The sequence below is a fragment of the Musca autumnalis genome, unplaced genomic scaffold (genome assembly GCF_047663935.1).
Source record: "Musca autumnalis isolate F117 unplaced genomic scaffold, ASM4766393v1 scaffold_1, whole genome shotgun sequence".
NCBI classification, from domain to species: Eukaryota; Metazoa; Arthropoda; class Insecta; order Diptera; family Muscidae; genus Musca; species Musca autumnalis.
This window is the reverse complement of record NW_027411644.1, coordinates 252,463,538-252,475,563: the sequence shown is the minus strand read 5'-3', so window position 1 is coordinate 252,475,563 and position 12,026 is coordinate 252,463,538. Positions and strand designations below refer to the sequence as shown.

Genomic DNA, 12,026 nt, shown 5'->3' with positions numbered 1-12,026 from the left:
GTGAGTGTGTGTCCGACTATAAATCCTACGGTTGTGTGTTCAACGCTCACCGTCGGCACGCGAGTTTTTTTTTAATTAAAAAATAACAGTTCGTGGTGCACATGTGCACTGCACATTTAAGTTCTTAAGCAACCCTTAATATTCGTGTGCGTGGCATAGTATGTAGTGTCTTTGGCTAAAATCAGAGGGTTCGTGTGTTCAACTCGCACAGCGAGCGAAATAAAATAAAGTAAAATAAAAGTAAGAAGTGTGATAAAATAAAAAAAAATCTCTACATTAACTGTTCTAAAAATAGAATTTTTTTTCACCTTACTTTTCAACTTATATTGGCCACAGAATAATTACTTATTCTAGTGGTCATAAAATAACTACAAACTGAGTGCGACATGCCCTTGTACAAATAATGGGGAAGAAAGGGGGTTTGAGAGTAGTTACGGCTGCCAAAAATCTCTTACGAAACCCATGATTTTGGGAGGACTTTTTTTGCTGGGTTATATCGCAAAGTTTGGACACACCGAATAAACTGGATTCAATCGAAAGCATTTTAAAATTAATGTAATACGAGAAAATCCAAGGAGTGAACAAAAGTTCCTAAAATGGAATAATTTTTAATGACAACCACTAGACACAGTTTGACGTTTTAAACGAAAATATACATACGTACGTCCCAACTGTTGCCATGAAGATCACAAATGTAATCAGAAGAGATATGAGAGATTAATTAGTACTGCCCGATTGTATTTTTACCAAACTAAATGACAGACTACGGTCTGTTGAACACCGAAATATCTAAAATAATCATACATAATTATTTATAAACTGGAGCGTATAAGTGATTACATCATGTATACGACAAAAAGTCCAGCAAGTTTCACCCTTAAATTTGGATTTCATTTTGAGCTTGAGATTTAAAAGTAAATTAACTAGTGGATTTCCAAGGTAACATTTCTCAGGCATCCCCATCACATTTCTGGTCACAGCCGCTGCAGGCATTCTACAAACATAACAAGTTCTCGAAATTATAGAAACTTATCATGAAATTGCTATAAATTTTGAGGCTGGAAAAGTAACTAAAGCATTCAGGAAATCTTTCATCAATTTTACAAAATTTCAAATGGACTTCGTTTTAAAACTAGAATATTTGGTGGACCTTCCGATTTAGTGGTATAGTAATAAAAGAGAAAAAGCATATGTTATGTGCTTAATCATTCATATTAAATTTGAACTTCTTTAATATTCCTAGGTGTAGGTAGAGTGCTACACCTCAGCCTTTAGGCTAATAAGGGTATTTACACTAGGGTTATAACTTTTCTGCATTTTTTGCAAATATCAAAAATACCACCACATACCTGTGTAGAGCATGGAAAATAGAAATCACTTTTCCCCTACCGTTAATAAGTTTCCACATAGATTACATACTGTATAGTCTCGATAATCGGGACACTAGAATTTTTTACATATTTTTCGTACCTCGATAATCCGGACATCAATATTTTTTCCTATCTTGAGCATTAGATTCTTATTTATTTCATTGACGTTTTAGTTCTTAGCAATAACAATTGGTGTATAAACAAGTAAAAAAGTATCAGTCGGCTTTGCCGACAGAGATATACCCTCAGCCTATTTGAATTGGAACTTTCATCTACGGACAGATCGAATGTATTTAGGGTCCTTTCAGAATTTTGTGGCACTTTTTGGACATTTGAACTTGCCGACAAAAACGTGGATTAGGATTAAAGGGAATGAACCGACATAGTGCATTACGGAAGTGGATCTTATTTTGAGAGCCATATCTTTTCGATAGATATTGCGCCCACTAGTCATTTCATGGGGGCCACCGTGGTGCAATGGTTAGCACGTCCGCCTTGCACTCAGAAGGTCTGCGGTTCGAATCCCAGGCCAAGCAACATCAAATTTTCAACGGTGGCAAAATTCCCCCTCAGTAATGCTGGCGACATTTCCTGAGTATTTAAGCCATGAAAAACGTCTCTAGAAGTGGTGTCGTAAGACACGCCGTTCGGACTCGGCAATAAAAAGTAGGTCCCATATCATTGAGCCAATATGAATCGGCGTGCACTCATTGATATGAGAGAAGTCTCCCTTGTCCCATCTGGGATGTTTGTGGAACAATTATTATTATTATTATTAGTCATTTCAGTGGGTTATCGTACACCTGTTGGACCAGTATGCCAGGAAGCATGGACTTGTCCACGGAAAACATAACATGGCTGTACATCATCGGTATAAATTTCCAAAGGATCTCCGAACAGACCCTAAATTGCACTTGGACACAAATGTTGAATTTTCTGGGGGAGGTATCCTAAGCAGAGGACCGACATGGGCCATTTTAGAAGTTAAACTAAGTTTGGACGAAATATGACGAAGGCAAAATTTTGGACCAAATTGGTCTATCACTTCGAGAGTTATTATGCGCTCCAACTACTACCTACACATGTTGCCACAGGGGTTTTTTACAACTTTCGGGCTGTTTTCCCAAGAAGTATGGACTTGCCACTGAAAAAACTTTTACCGTTGTATTTGAGTCAGCGATTGCATGTTGCTTCATCAGAAATCAAAGTTAGTCAAGAGCTGGTCTTAAAGTGAACTTATCCGAAATTTTGTGTGGGAGGTACCCGAAGGAATGGGCAAATATAGTCCATATTCAAAATTGATCTATATCTGGTAGATATATTAGGATGCGTAAAGTATGGACCAAATCGGTCCGTCCCTTCAAGAGTTATCGTGCGCACAATTTTTCCGAACATTTTTGAATTTTTGTGGGGGAGGTACCTGAAGTAGTGAGCCGATATGGCTTATCTTCGAAGTTAAACTTAGTTTGGACAAAATATTATGGAGACCAAATTTTGGATCGAATCGCCAGATCCGTTCGAGAGTTATCTTGCGCTCCAACCACTACACACGGTGTCATAGGGGTTTTTTGAACCTTTCAGGCTATTTTCTCAGGAAGTAAGATTTTGCCCCTGATGAAACTTGTACCGCCGTATGGAGGGGCGTGAATACAAGTTGCTAAAATAAAAATCAAAGCGATTCGAGAGATGGCCCTAAACTGAACTTTTCCGAAATTTTGTGTGGGAGGTACCCGAAGGAGTGGACCGATTAAGTCCATATTGTAACCTTATCTTAGTCTGGTAAAAGTTTCACGATGTGCAAAGTATGGTCCAAATCGGTTACTCCCTTCAAGAGTTATCGTGCGCACAAATTTTCCGAACATTTTGGAACTTTTGTGGGGGAGGTACCGGAAGGAGTGGACCGATATAGCCCATCTTCGAACTTAAACTAAGTTTGGGCAAAATATTACGAAAGCCAAAATTTGAACCGAATCGGTTCATCCCTTCGAGAGTTATCGTGCGCTCCAGCCAGCCAGACAGGCAGACAGACAGACAGACAGACGGACGGACATTGCTCAATCGACTCCAAATTGTCTGAAACACATTTCGTCCAAACATACTTGGGGTCTAAAACCATTATTTCGATGAGGCACATTTTGCCCGTATGAAAGTGTATATACCCTTCATAGCCTAAAGGCTGAGGGTATAAAAAGAAAAATTAAGCTTTTCAAAGTTTTCGGTCCACATCTCGTCTCCCTGGCTAGCCACTGTTGACACAGTTATACAGTCAATATGGAATTAACTATTTGAATCTGTCGAATGATTTTTCTAGCCTTCAACCATCGATGTCTCACTATGATAAGCAACAGTATTTTCAACCTAGTGTTGGGTAGCCTAGTTCCCTTAAAAAACGATATCGGGTGTTCCTTTCCTCTAAAGGAATTAGTTCTTTAGGCCTTCGAGCAGTGAGAAAGTCCCTTGGAACTGTGTAAAGTATTCCATGATATTTCATCTAGAAATGTTTATAAAATTTAAAGCGTTCGAATTAATAGCTTAGTTTTTAGAATTTTTAGATTCTCAAACTCATATTTTGAGTTACCGACAAAAATCGGTAAAATAAAAACTTAAAATTATGAATAAAAAGTTTAAATAAAAGTTAACAGCCATTGCTATTGGCAGAACTTAACGACTACTTTTTTATCACTAACTTACTGAAAAATATCGTTAGCTACCGAAATTATAAAAAATAATTTTACTGATTTTTTCGGTAACATAAAAAATTAGTTCTTTTATAGTAATTGCAATAAATTATTTAAAAACGCGTGACTCCTTTTATTTTCATTCTTTGAGATACAAAATCACCGGCAACTACGAATTGTTGTATTGTATTCTCGTAAGTATACAACCAATAGATTTAAATTCCATTGTCTTTTTCCAACATTTACATAAAACAATACCAAGGTAAAGTCAGTTGCTGATGTTCATAGAAATAGCTAAAATATATTCACCATAATGAGGTGAGTGCATTTGAATTCTGATGTTATATTTCAAGTCCTAATAGGCTCGTATTCCATAGACTCTGAAAATCAATATCCGTACATGGGCTACGAAGTTTATATCCTTGAATAAAACTATGAATAAATATACACCAATTGTAGAGAAGTTTTAGACTACCAGTGTATTGGAAATGTCACCTACATAAATCACGCTGGAGGAGTAAAATTAAGAAGTAAATTTAGTAGCCAGGAAAGTTGCTTAAAATGGTCGTGACCCGTGATATTTGCTTAATATGAATTCGGTTACCTTAGATGTCAGGTTATTATCTAGTAAACATCCGATATTAATGATGTTAACTTATAAAATTATGTGTTTTTGTGACTACTGGGTAAGCCGGACATCGCCGAAACATGTGGTGTCCGGATTATCGAGACTATACTGTTTTTCATTGGAGTTATTTGTTGGCATAGCAAATAGTTATTAAATAAGCTATTTCTTCTTGAAATTGAATATAATCTTCAATATCGGACCATTCTACATTAGTCTAATCTGATTTTTTTGTCAAATCGTGATAATTAAGATTGTGCCGGTACACAGTTTCGTTATCAGGGCAATATTCCTTCCGCACATATACACACTGATACGATCAAAATGTGCCTCATTGATATGATAGTTTTAGTCCCCAAGCATCTTTGGATGAAATCGGCTTCAGACAATTTGGTGTCGATTTAGCGATTAAGTCTGTCTGTTTGTCAAAATTAGGCTATTGTAATATTTGTTCAAACATAATTTTAGCTGGAATATGGCCCATATCAAGTTCAAAACTCTTCGCTAAAATGGTGCGCACGATAACACTCAAAGTCAGCAACCAATTTGGTGCATACCTTGCATATAACGATGAGTGATCTACAAGACATAAATCAGGTTCGAATATAGACTATATCGATCTACTCCTTTGAGTACCTCCCACACAAAATTTTGGAAAAGTACAGTTTAAGAACTGCTCTTGAATCACTTTGATTTTTTACAACAACTTTTATTCACTACCTTTTTTACGGCGGTACAGATTTTTTGAGGGGCAAGTTTATATTTCCTGGGAAAATTTAACGAAAGCTTTAAAAACCGCTACGACCGCCATGTTAGAGTTGGGTAATCTAGTTCTTAGTTCCTTGTTCTAGTTCCAAAACGTATAAGTAACATCATGGAATGTAACGAGTGAAATCCAGTATATGTAGTTTGTTCAAAGAAATAATGTAAGGTGAGTTTCCTTCAAGAACAGGTATAAACATATTCTGCCTTTATGTTTAAGATTCGGGAGTTTTCTACCCATAAGTTCTTTTAGGCTGTTCGTAATTAATACCTACGATGTGTTAGAGTTGTTGTCTCAATAAGTATATTCTTCCTCAAGATGGAATCACTCAAATAAAACGCTTGCTTATGAAGGATAAATAGCGATCAACTATGATTTTGACGGTCAAATTTAAATTTCCTTAACAAATTTTCCATTATAACAAGTAAAAACGTATCAGTCGGCTTTGCCGACAGAAATATACCCTCACCCTTATGTGAATTAAAAATTGTGTCTACAAAATTGTGTCCTTTCGGAATTTTGTGGCCCGTTTTGGACATTTGAGCTTGCCTACAAAAATTTGGATTAGGATTAAAGTGCAAAAGGGTTGCGGAGGAGGTACTTAAAGGAATGGACCGACTTGGTACCTTATGGGAGTGGATCTTACTTTAAGAGTTCTATCTTTTCGATAGATATCGCGCCCACTAGTCATCTCAGTGGGTCATCGTATAACTTTTGCCAGGAATCATGGATATGTCCATGGACAACATAATATCGCTTTAAACAGGAGAGGACCGATATGGGCCATTTTAGAAGTTAAACTAAATTTCAACAAAATATTGGGAGGTCCAAAGTTCGGACCAAATTGGTTGCCCCGTTCAAGAGATATCGTGCATACCTCCCGATTTTCGGTAGTTTGAAGGTTGTGGCCTCCTCCGAAATGGCTGACATTTGGTATTTAGTCTTCGTTGGGGGTATAAATTTTCCCACAATAATTTGTTGGTACAGGACCACGCCTTTATATAGCCCCCATAGAACGGTACCTCCCAATTTGCGGTATTTTGAAGGTTGTAGCCTCAATATTACTCCGAAATGGCTGAAATTTGGTATTTAGTCTTCGTTAGTAGTATAAATTGTTTCCCCATAAATTTGTCGGTACAGGTCCACACCTTAATATAGCCCCCATAGAACGGTACCTCCCGATTTTCGGTATTTTGAAGGTTATGGCCACAATAATCTATCGAGTGACTGAAATTTGGTATTTAGTCTTCTTTGGGGGTATTTAACTTTCACTTTTAATTTTGTTGGTATAGGTCCACGCCTTCATAAAGCTCCCATAGAACGCTACCTCCCGATTTTCGAATTTCTTAAGGTTGTGACGTCAATATCCCACCGAAATGACTGAAATTTGTTATTCAGTCTTCCATTGGGTTATAAAATATTCCAGAAAAGAATTATTAGTATAGGTCCACGTCCAACTATGTTCCCATAGAAGGATACCTCTTGATTTTTGGTATTTTCAGGTTTTAGCCACATTATCATACAGAAACATTGGTATTTGTCTTCTTCATACACGAAAGGAAACTAGCTGTTCCATTTTACTTCAATACAACTCGTGGTGAAGGGTATAACAAGTTCGGCCAGGCCGAGCTTAACGCCGTTCTTAATTGTTTTTAAATATTGAGGGAAGTACAGGAAGTTGTGCACCGGTATTGTATTGACCGGTGTATGTAAGAAGTATGGATCTGCTCCTGACAAACTTTTACTGTCGTAATTGAGGCATCTAATGCAAGATGCTGCAACAATAATCAAAGCGATTCGAGAGCAGGTCTTAAAGTGAACTTATCCGAACTTTTGTGTGGTATATGTACTCGCAGGAGTGGACAAATATAGATCATATTCGAACCTCACCTATACCTGGTAGAAATATTAGGATCTGTATATTATGAACCAAATCGATCATTCCCTTCAAGAGTTATCGTGCGCACAATTTTTCCGAACATTTTTTTAAGTTTTGTGGAGGATGTACCTGTAGGACTGGGCCGATATGGCTTATCTTTTAACACAAACTATGTTTGGACAAAATATTGCGAAGGCAAAATTTTGGACCGTATCGGCAGATCCGTTCGAGGGTTATCTTGCGCTCCAACCACTACACACGGTGTCATAGGGTTTTTTTGCAACTTTCAGGCTATTTTGTAAGGAAGTATGGACTTGTTCCTGATGAAACTTGTAACGTCGTATAATGGACAGTGAATACAAGTTCTAAGAACAAAAATTAAAGCCACTCGAGAGCAGGTCCTATACTGAACTTTTCCGAAATTTTGTGTGGGAGGTACCCGAAGGAGTGGACGGATTGTGTTCATATTGGAAACTCATTTAAGTCTGGTAGAAAAATCACGATGCGCAAAGTATGGATCAAATCTGTTACTCCCTTTAAGAATTATCGTCCGCACAAATTTTCCGAACATATTCGAACTTTTGTAGGGGAGGTACCAGAAGGAGTCGACCCATATAACACTTCTTCGACCTTAAACAAAGTTTGAACAAAATATTATGAAAGCCAAAGTTTGGACCGAATCGGTTAATCCGTTCGAGAGTTATCGTGCGCTCCTTTCAGACAGACAGACAGACGGACGGACATTGCTAAATCAACTCCAAATTGTCTGAAACGCATTTCGTCCAAACATACTTAGGGTCTAAAACCATAATTTCGATGAGGCATATTTTGTATGTCACATTCCAAATGCCCATCACCAACTTGTTCTAGGAAAATTGCAAATATTGTTGGAAAATGCAACAGTACTTTGTGCTGTTAGCAAAAAAAAATACTGAAAATGGCTGCTAACAAACATACATACATATACACATCTCAAAAAATAAAAACATTCAACCTTAAATGCCACATTTTGTAGTTGAATGTACTAGACGACTACAACGAGGACGACATCAACCACGTACATGTGCATTTATATAGTTTTGGTTGACCTAGATTTATTCAAATGTGTTTAGAGAACAGAGCGAGAGGGAGAGATTTTCAACACATAAAATACTGGTTGGCTTTAATGTAAATAGAAAACAAAACGAGGATGTGGTAGTAAATTATGCAGGGCTTTTAGAACATTTAAGACACAAACAAAACAGTATCAACCTAAGGCAAATTGTTTAAGATCTTTTCATTGAAAATGCAAACTATGCATGTTCAACGTTTCGGACACATATACACACGCGCCTGCACTTCACACATGTCAAAGGTATTAAAATGCAATATTTCTTTGGGGAGCCAAGACATTCATATATTTAAGAGTGTTAATGAAGTGATTTTATGCACAATTTCAAAAGGCCCCAAACAAACAAAAACAACAACAAAGGTTTAAAAGCTTCAAATGGATAGTAAACACAAATATTTAAAGAAAAGAAAACTGCAAAAAACCCATTTGTGAAAAATAATGTTTAATTGCTTTTTGGGATTTTCTTCGTACACTGGCGGCACACAACTATGGATTTACCTCACAAGCCGTTAGTTTAAACCATGATAGTGCATGCGAATGTATGTTAATTGCATTTAAAAATATGGGCTTGGCTGTGAAGTTTCAATGGGAGGTTTTTGCCAAGGAAAATTCGTAGTTTTAATTGCTTTCAGAAAACAGTACCAGACAGCACTGTCATGCATTTAACCTTTTTTTTTTTTTTTTGTTTTGCAACATGACCACAACTTTCACAATTTTCTTTGTGTCATTCGATGCATCACATTGAGTTGAGGGCAACATATCCACCCACCAACTAACTGTCAGTTGGCTGAGTTATGGTGAAAGCTAAGTGTACAACATCTGTGGAATGAAAAAATATATTTAAAGATTTTTAAAGGCCATTAGGCAGCCTCTCAAAAACTCCACATTAATTGATGTATTGATCTGTCATAAAATATTGTATGGAAAATTAACCTTTATTTTTCCCTACATCTTAACAGGACAAGTACAATGTTCAGAAAACTACCAACATTTCAGAAAAAAACTAAATGTATCACAATAAGTATTATCTATGAGCCAAATAGATCAAATATATACGAGGGACACAAAAAACCTTCTGGCCTAGGAAACACGCAGTTTTATCCTAAGCGCACTCAGGACAGTTTGAGATACGACCATGTGTTGGGTTGTTTGCAGTGACTTGAAAAAATCACTTTGCAAAAAAATGGAATTTACTTGTGAACATTTTCACCGATAATTTTTTACAACTTCCGACGTGGATAATTTTGACAAGAGTGCATCGATCAAATTAAATTGTTGTATGTCGATAACGGACCATTCTATAGTACTATGAAAAACTGGTTTCATGAATTCAATCGTGGCCCGACACTCGCCAAAAAACGAAGTTCGTGAGGGTCGCCCAAAATCGGAAGCTGTGCCAGAAAAAAAAAGAAACGGATAATGCAAGATCGCCATGTCATTTACCGTGAGATACTGCAACGTGGTTTTGTCGTAGGCTGGGGTAGACTTAGTCGTGTCCAGGGTCACCATAAGGGCCCACTAAACCTTACGGAATAATAAGACGAGTATTCTCTCTATCCTGGGGGTTGAATTGGATATTTATTGATGTAAAACTAATTTATAATCTACTGATGTTTAAATACGATAAGAAGGTTTTAAATAGCAACTGGTATATGGGGTAACTGACTGAGGGATCGGCAACTTGGATTCAGTATTTGTAGTTGGAAACTTCGTACGAGGTAAGTGGCTGGTGGAGTGGCAGGGCCCAACGATGCGATATGCGAAAGGCCTCCATAGGAGGTTTCTTCAGAATAGAAGGCCTCCATGGTAGGCTTCTATAGAATAGAAGGACTCCATAGGAGGCTTCTATAGAATAGAAGGACTCCATAGGAGGCTTCTATAGAACAGAAGGCGTCCATAGGAGGCTTCAATAGAATAGACGGCCTCCATAGGAGGCTTCTTCAGAATAGAAGTTGCCCTGGAGCTGGATGACTCGAAGTTCAGTAATTGACGGAAGAACGACCAGCTTCGGGATTCGTAGTAAATGATTTGATGATGATCGGGAACTCGGTGATTCGCCGTTCGGTAGTAGGCGATCTGAAGATAATCGGGAATTCGATGATTCGCTGTTCGGTAGTAGGCGATTTGAAGATAATTGAGAACTCGGTGATTCGTGTTGTAGATGTTCGCCTACTCGGGGTTCGTATGTGTTCGGTGATTCGGGGATCGGTCACTCGATGATTCGTGTTGTAGATGTTCGCCTACTCGGGGTTCGTATGTGTTCGGCCACTCGGTGTTCGTATGGTAGATCGGGGCCTCGGCTCTCGTGTTGTAGGGGTTCGGGTACTCGGTGATTCAGCTCTCGGCTCGGTTGTTCGGGTCGTCGTTAGTTAGTGTTAGTTCTAAGTTAACTCAAAGGCGAAGTGGCACACTCAAAGGTGGAGTGAAACAACACCCGGAGGTGGAGTGGCACACTCAAAGGTGGAGTGGAACAACACCCGGAGGTGGAGTAGAACAACACCCCGAGGGGGAGTGGAACAACTCCCGAAGGTGGAGTGGAACAACACCCGAGGTGGAGTGGCACAACACCCGGAGGTGCAGTGAATGTATTAGCCAGCGAGCAAAGGGGTAGCTCTCAAAAATACTTCCGAACTCCCGTGTCGGTTGGCGGACCACGAACACACAACTGTACTCAAGCCCGTATGGCTGGCTCCCTGCAGTAGCAAGCCTCCCAGTCCCACCACAAACTGAAATACTTAAATGAACGGTCGCACAAAGCGATTGAGAATTACTCCTTTGTTCTGATGTTGGCGATTAATCAAAATACACTGTAACGCACCATCCCCATAGTAACGAATGTATACTGGTTGTATAGGTATGGGTTTTAAAAGTGTGGATAACATTGCGTTGTTAGGTGGTGGGCCGTAATATTGTTCCTAATATGTACGTGATCGTTTTGTCACGTTACAACACCCTTGGGTATTTCTTCCACCAACCAATATTTTACACCTTGCCGCTAAAATGGATTTTTCTCGTTACATCTAGGCTCTTGTGGATTGGTGCAAAAAAATGTGAATAAAAACAATCGCGGTGCTTCAAACGACATTTAAAAGATCGACACAGACGACGAATCTTGGATCTATGCTTAGGAGCCCGAAACAAAACAGGAATAGACCGTTGTGGTCTTCGAAAGCGAGCCAAATCCAACGAAAGTAATTAGAGGAAGAAGACCTTCAAAACACATTTTGCCTGTTTTTTCGACAAAACTGAATATGCGACTTCAAAAATGTAGGACGGTTAACTCTGAGTGTTACACTACAATTTGTTTGCCTAAAGTCTCCTGAAAAATTCGAAAAACGACCAAGAGAAGACGAATCGTTCTGCATCATGACAATGCGAGCTCTCACGCATCGATTCAAACCAGCGCCTGTTTGACCGAACAAAACTTGGAATTGATGAGTCATGCGCCGTGCAGCCCTGACTGGGGATCCAACGACTTAATTTGATTCCAGCACATCAAGAAAAAAAGGATTTTCGTTGCAAGAAGATGCTGTAAAAACGTTAAAAAACCATGTTTTGGAGGTGTCTCAATCAAGCCAGTGTAAACAACCCAACACATGG

At 38.5% G+C, this 12,026-nt stretch overlaps 1 protein-coding gene across 3 annotated transcripts in view; it reads right to left on the bottom strand.

Moving 5' to 3' along the window:
• Positions 1–12,026, bottom strand: part of sba (six-banded) — a 762,450-nt gene that overhangs the window by 506,471 nt on the left and 243,953 nt on the right. The gene's annotated exons all lie outside the window — the stretch shown is intronic.